The sequence below is a fragment of the Canis aureus genome, chromosome 17 (assembly GCF_053574225.1).
Source record: "Canis aureus isolate CA01 chromosome 17, VMU_Caureus_v.1.0, whole genome shotgun sequence".
Lineage (NCBI taxonomy): Eukaryota > Metazoa > Chordata > Mammalia > Carnivora > Canidae > Canis > Canis aureus.
In genome coordinates this window covers 10614523-10621831 of record NC_135627.1, presented here as the reverse complement: position 1 = coordinate 10621831, position 7309 = coordinate 10614523, and the positions used below count along the sequence as shown (strand labels likewise).

Below are 7309 nucleotides of genomic sequence, written 5' to 3'. Positions count from 1 at the left end.
AACATTTACAAGTTCCTTTTCTCCTGCTATGTGTCCGGCACTGGACAGGCTTCTTACCTCATTTTTTCCTAAACTTGTCTTAGTTTTCTACTGCTGCCCTAACAAGTTACGACTTAATAGCTAAGTCGTACCATACCCTCTTATTATCTCACAGTTCTGTAGGTAAGAAGTCTGGCAGAGGCAGCTGAGCTCTTTGTTTAGGGTCTCCCAGGCCCAAATTACGGTGTTGGTGGGCTGGCTCTGGGGAAGAAGCCATTTCCAATCTCATCCCAGCTGTTGGCAGAATCCAGATCCTTGTGGATATAGGACAGGGGTCCCTATTCTCTTGTGGACTGTTGGCCAGGGGTTGTTCTCAGCTTCTTGAGACCACTCTGAGTTCCTTTTCGCATTGTCCCCCTCCCCTTCCAAGATAGCAAACATGCATCAAATTCCTTCTCATGTTTCCAGTTTCTCTGATTTCCCCTTCTGCTACCAGCTAGAGAAAACTCCCTGCTTAAATTTAATGAGCTTACATGGTCAGATTAAGTTCCCCTGGATAACTTTCATTTTCACTAACTCAAAGTCAACTGATTAGTAAGCTTAATATCTCCAAAATCCCTTTGTCATGGGCATGATATTCCACTATAGTCCCCCAGTCCTGAGGGCTAGGGCTAAACATCTGGGGGCCATTGAACAATTTTGCCTTCCACACTGCCCAGACCACATGGCTTACAAGTAAGTCTTAAGAGACAGAGTTTGAATCTAGGTTTGTCTGACCCCCAAACCCACAGTAATACCACATTATAACTTGTCTTTCAGTGGGGAAAACAAATGTGTTACAGAGAACTTTATAGTTATCAATGACCATTCCCATCTATTGTATGGTTGGCTTCATAAGAAAGTCCTTAAAAGGCACTGCTATTCCTTTTTGTGGATGATGAGACCAGGGTTTGAGAATGTTTGTTTGTTCAAGATGCTAAAGGCAGAAAAAAGGAAATTAAGGACTGAAGAACAGCTCTTGGATTCCAAATCCCCTACTTTTTTCTTTAAATCATCACAATCACTTAATTTTTTGTTTAGATCATTCTCATTATCCAATTGGGAAACAAATTTACTGGTAAAGAATAAAGAAAGTAGCAAAGCACTTTCCAATTGGATGCAATGTTTGAATGCTATAGTGAATCTTTTGCAGAAAAATGGGCCCACCTGTTATGCTAATTGAAGATGAATTCTACCCAAATGCAGAGAAATACTTCATTCAAGTCCTAAAACTTATTGTTCTTAAGATAGTCAATGAGTTCTCAGACATAATTTAGAAAACAACCAATTCATGAAACAAAAACTTTTAACTGAAATTGCAAGTCAATCAAGCAATTGTTTTTGAGAAGTGACAGGGTCTTGGATATATCTACTTTGTGATTAGGGAGTTAGCCCCTCCACAGATAAAGCTTAAGAGGAGATCATGGAAACATCTTATTGCCAGTGACTCTTTTCAGTTCATTCCCTTGTTTCTATTGCAGAGAAAACAGGGTAGCCTGAAAAAATGTACCTACAGTTAAAATGCTAGGGTTCTTTTGGAGGTCAGAAGGATGGCTACGTGTTAAGCTTTTCTGGGCATGGCCAAATAGGATGCAGGCCTACAGAGCATCTCTCACCTGAACCCCCATATACTTTAATCATTTTTTCATCTCCTCTTGGGGCAAAAGTTGTATCTAGTGAAAAACTATCCTTCCACTGCCAGTTCAGAAGTTATTTTATGTTTAAAGCATGACCAATCATTTGTTCAAATAAAGAAGGCTAGGAATTCAATCGTATCCTGGGCCAATTTTCTTGTCATCATTTATAGATGTAAGGAGCTCTGTCACAATCTGAGATGCAGTCTATGACTTAAGCAAATTAAGGAAAGAATTAGGCCTCAGTCAGGTCAATTTTGTTCAAAGCCTTCAGATCTTGGAGGATCAATGAAGTAAGAGAAAGTTTAACCCCAAGAGCTCCTGGTTGGTGAGCAAACACATCAAAGGGGGAATCACCTTGTTCCCTTGGCCAACTTCTGATGTTGCTACATTCAGTTGATTTCAAGAGACTTGGAATGATAAACATGAACAGGTTACAAACATGGGACTCTTTCCTTATCTCCATTTAGATGAGACTTTTATCCCCCCCCCTTTTTTTTTTAATAAAGTAGGGTTATTTTTAACAGTAAATGCTGGTAACAACAGTCAATACCCAATGTGTCATTTACAATACAATCTTTCCTAAGAGGATATTTCTAGCATATTTGATAGAAAGCACTATCTGTCCATCATTTTGATAGACTACTGTGGTCTCCCAGGCAGAAAAATAGGTATATAAAAGGAAGAACAGGGATCCCTGGGTGGCGCAGTGGTTTGGCGCCTGCCTTTGGCCCAGGGCGCGATCCTGGAGACCCGGGATCAAATCCCACGTCGGGCTCCCGGTGCATGGAGCCTGCTTCTCCCTCTGCCTGTGTCTCTGCCTCTCTCTCTCTCTCTCTCTGTGTGACTATCATAAATAAATAAAAAATTTAAAAAAAAAATAAAAGGAAGAACAGGTGGAAAAAGTAACTTTTGGCTCTTCATTTGATCTGAGAGTGCCTGGTCTTTTCTAACCATTTTTTTGGAGGGAGAATTAGTTGTGAGAACAATGTGGATGTTGATGGAGAAATAGAAGGTGGGCCAGAGTGGTCAGTAGTCTATGTGACAAATGGTGAAATGGATGTCATTATCTGAGAATGAGAGAATTCATGCCTAGTAATGCACACGCAAAGATAATTAGGACATGATACCCTCCATCAATAATATAATACTGATGGATTAACATTCTAGAATTAATATTTTAGATTTGATAATTTAGGGAAGGCCGTATATATCTCCAGCACAATCATTTAAACAACTGGATAAAATGGATCTTCCCTCTAGGGTATTTCTGATGAAATTGCTTCTGAAGGATGCAAATTGGTGCTCAAAACCCTACTGAAAAACAAATTTGGGCATTTCATTCAGGAAATTAAATGTAAAAGCTGTCATATTTATTTGGGTTTTATTTATAGCAGGGAGAAGAATTAATAAACTGACATTGCATTTGTTCCAAATCTAAACTCGATGTCTCATTTTTGGAAGATCTCTGTCAGCTTCACTCTGATAAATCAGAAAAAAACAGAGACAAAGAAAATATTAGCCCAGATACCAGTAGTGGCCCATGAACCAGTGGCCAGTCAATACAAGAATCAGCTGGCTCTTCCTCTTCCTGAGTCAGTCCTCCCCCTTCCAACCAGAGATTTTTAGGTTTCAATCTCTTGAGTCAATTGCTTTGAGAGGCAGGGATCTTCAAATTCCATTCCATAACATTCATTTCCCTTTTGTATAGATTTTTCTCTCTTCTCCCTTCCAGAGACATTGATTTTCTTCCTTGGATTTCTGAGAAAGTTTTGCTCCCCAGGCATCTTTATCCTAGCTTGCTGACTGAAGCATTATTCACATTTTCCCAAGGCCATGAGGATGTGACACTTGCTTCTAGGGGCTCCAGGCTCCTCCCTCTGAAAGACAGGGGCCATGAGAAGCCTTTGAGGGAAAGTGAGTTAAGAGCTCCGATTTCTGAGGGTGTAAAGACTCTCACCCCTGCTTGCTTTACTCGCCACTGCCTTTTAGAAGGCATCTTCTGTGAGGTTCTAAATTATTCATAATTCTTTGCAGACTGGGAATGGGCTCAGAGGGGAAAATGTGTCCCACCTCCCTCATTGTGAGGTAGACCAAGGGGCCCTCAGCATGTCCCACCATGACTTTCCACATAGCAAACTTATTACCTCTCTCTGTGAGGAACGGAGAATGTCATGAATGTCATGACAGCGAGGGTGATCTCTGAAACTCATTGTGAGCGTGGAGCTCAATGGCTGTTATCAGAGATAACAATAGCTGGCATTATTCATATGGGCTTTACAGGCTGAAAAACATACTCAGCAACACATCTCATTGGATTCTCACTCTTGATGAGAGGCAGGTAAGGCATATATCATTCTAATCTCATTTTACAGAAGAGGAAAGAGAAACCCTGGGGAAATGAGGCAGTTAGGGTGACACCTCCCTTGCGCTCCTGGAAAACAGGGGTGCTCCAGAATCCTCACCCTCTTGTGTTCTGGAAAACAGACCAAAAAGAGCCATCCTTCCTATGTGACTTATACATGACTCACAAGTGTCTCCTTGTTTCCCCTGTGAAGGGTCCAGACACAGACCCTCTACCTCCCTGTTGTTGCCTCATAAGGGATTAGCTGTTTGACCAACTGAGACAAAAATACCTGCTAATTTGACTTAGTCAAACTCTTACCAGACGTCCCTCTTTCCTGGATTTGACTTCTGAACATTGATATCTCCTCTCCCTTCCCCCTACCCCAGAGGTTGAGCCAGCATCAGGATGTGGACCAGCTGCTCCCCGTAAGAACAGGCTGACTTCAGGAAAAGACATTCCTTGATCAGCTATCTGATCAAGCCACCCAGTCATCTCACTTTCTGGTACTTCTAACCTAGCTTACCCCTCTCCAGAAAAGAAAATTGCTTTTTGCCTGGCCTTTGAGAGGATCTTGGGTGAGAGTGTTCTTCTGTCACAATTGTCACTTTGAGGGAAGTCCCTCCTCATCTACATCTTTGTATGTGATGGGGTGCAGGCTAAAGATCCAAGGTGGCCTCCTGTCACCCAGCCTTGGTCATTCTCATGGTCTACTTGCTGGGGTGAGTGGTTGAATAGTGGCCCTGCCTATTTCAGACTTGGTTCTCTTGGCTCACTTGGGGGTCCTAGCAGCATTGTGCTCTGTAGAGGTCTCTGGAATAAAACCCTTTCACAAGAAATGAAGAGCAATCTCAAAGGACACTGGTGCTTCAGGGAATGCTCATGTTGCTGTGTCTTACCTGAACCTGAGAATAAGCTGTCTATATCCCACAAAGAAGTGAGTTAAAAGGAAGAATGGACAGGAATTTGGTATGGAAAAGTGGGTCATCTTCCCGGGGGTTGTATTTTGTTGAGGACGAATGCCAGGGGTGTCAGACATTCTTTTTGGAGGTGAGTTTAAAAACAATCCAAAGCAGCACCATTCTGTTCAGCTCAAAGAGCAGAGCCGAGAACCACATGTGTGCCAACATGTCATTTAGAGATGCTGGAGGTACAGGGATGGACAGGTCATCCTTTTCCTCAAAGGTTTTATGGTCTCCTTGAGGATTCATACACATGACCCGGACTGGGGAAGCAAGTGCAGAATTACCTGCAAAGTGGGAAACCAGCATTTTGGTACTTGGCTTCAGGTCTCATAGCTGTACAGCTTGTTGGCCACTTCATACATTTTTCTTTTCCATAGTGCCAACTATAGTGGAAGGCTTTCATGTGGAAATTCTGAGTTTCATCATTGTATCACTTTATAATAAGGATAATTTATGGACATTGCAGCCAGTATTTCTGTAGCTTGTTGATTCACATGTGTGGCTATGGGTTACCACTCGTTCTATACTCTCAAGTGTGCTCTGGAGAAAGCTTCTCAATGTGCCACCTGCAACATTACCTGCTTTTGTAGCTGGATTCCTCAAAATCCAATATATTCTGAAGGATGTGATCAATAAGCAGATGGTTCAAGCCCATACACATGCCAAGAAATGAGGCATCTAATTAGCAGTTAGACCAGGGTGTGAGGCAGTTGCAGAAGGGGAGTGGAACCCCTGCCTGGGCTGGGAGACCCCTGGATAAGACAATCAGGGCTAGTGGTGTGACGTGTCAACACAAGGTAGTTGTTGGAAGTGAGAACACAGCCTGGACCTTCAGGCTGTGCTCATTAGGACTTCACAGAATTCCCAATTATCTTTTGACCTGGCCCTAAGCTAGGCCCTTTCATTGCCCTGAAAAAGGAGTCAATGGATCAAAAAGAACACCCAATTTGAAATTCTACATGGGTTTGGCTCTGAAGCTAGGTTGGTAGAACACAGGAAAGTGGCATTCTCTGTGGCCAGTTGACAGCCATGGGAAGGATGAGAGGCAAGATGGAGGCAGAGGCAGGCTTCTGTAGGGGGGGCGGGCAGTTCTGTGCCCTGCACAAATGCCAGGGAGGAGACAGTTTAGGGGAAGAGGCCAACATACTCCCTGCAATGAATCACTGAGGGATGTTTCACTTAATCTTTTAGTCCCACTAATCATGTCAGGAGAGTGCTTACTCCTTCCCATTCCCATCCCCCTGTCTCTTGGCTCAGACAGGAACAGAAGGGGGCTTTTCTCTCTTCAGTACCTGGGAGAACCCACTGCTGAGTGTCCCCTGGCACCAGAAGAAGGAACTGAGCTCCCTATGACAGTACTTCCTGTGATGGGTATAGAAGACACCATCAACCCATTGCCAGCCTGTTGTTCCCTGGTTGACTGTTTTCTTATGCTTCTAATGTTTTCCTGGGTAGGACCTACCTGATGTCTGTAATATGAAATGCAGATTCTTAAAGAGAAGACAGTGCCTGGAGTCTGGTCTATCCTAAGACAACTGTCCGAATACTCCTGGGGCCAATTAAGACAGAGGAGGTCAAGGCTGTACCTGTGGGAAGTGACGTCTCTCTCAAGTCCATTGACGCAGTTTTATGAATTAGAGTTAGCACCCTGACAACGAGTAAACATATTAAAAACAACATCAGTATGACTTTTCTCTTTCTCAGTCTGCTTTCCCTTCTTCTCAGTTAGGCAAGAAGCTGAGAGAATAAAATCAACATTCTTTGCTGCTTGTTCTGGGAGAAAAAAGACAATCAGTTGGATTCTGTAGGCAGACAAGTGAGTAGACCTAAGGTTGCCCTAACCAACTATGGGTAGCAAAATGATATTCATTATCATGTTTAAATTTATGTGTGTCAACTTGGCAAGGCTATAGTGCCCAGTTGTTTGGTCAAACCCTAGTCTAGACATTGCCATGAAGGCATCTTTTAGATGTGATTAACACTTAAATCTCTAGGCTTTGAGTAAAGCCAGTTACCCTCCATAATATGTGTGAGTCTTATCCAGTCAGTTGAAGACCTTAAGAGCAAAGACTGAGGTTTCCAGAAGAAGGAATTCTACCTCAAAACTGTAAACATAGAAATCTTGCTTGAATTTCTAGTTTGTAGATTTTGGATCAACATTACTACATCAATTCTTGCCTGCATTTCAAATCTGGTAGCCTGCTGTATAGACTTTGGACTTGTCATCATCCCACAAAATCACATTAGCCAGTTCCATAAAATCAGTACCTCTCTCCTTCCATGTATCTCTCTATCTCTCTATCTATCATCTATCCTATTGTGTCTATACCTCTGAAGGACTCTCATTT

At 42.6% G+C, this 7309-nt stretch overlaps 1 long non-coding RNA gene across 1 annotated transcript; it reads left to right on the top strand.

Annotated features, from left to right (window-relative positions):
• The first annotated feature begins 3761 nt into the window (after positions 1-3761).
• LOC144287438 (uncharacterized) lies at positions 3762-6633 on the top strand. The gene is made up of 3 exons (XR_013355241.1): positions 3762-3993; positions 4386-4502; positions 6417-6633. It is a non-coding gene; the product is annotated as an uncharacterized LOC144287438 (long non-coding RNA).
• The last annotated feature ends 676 nt before the right edge of the window (positions 6634-7309 follow it).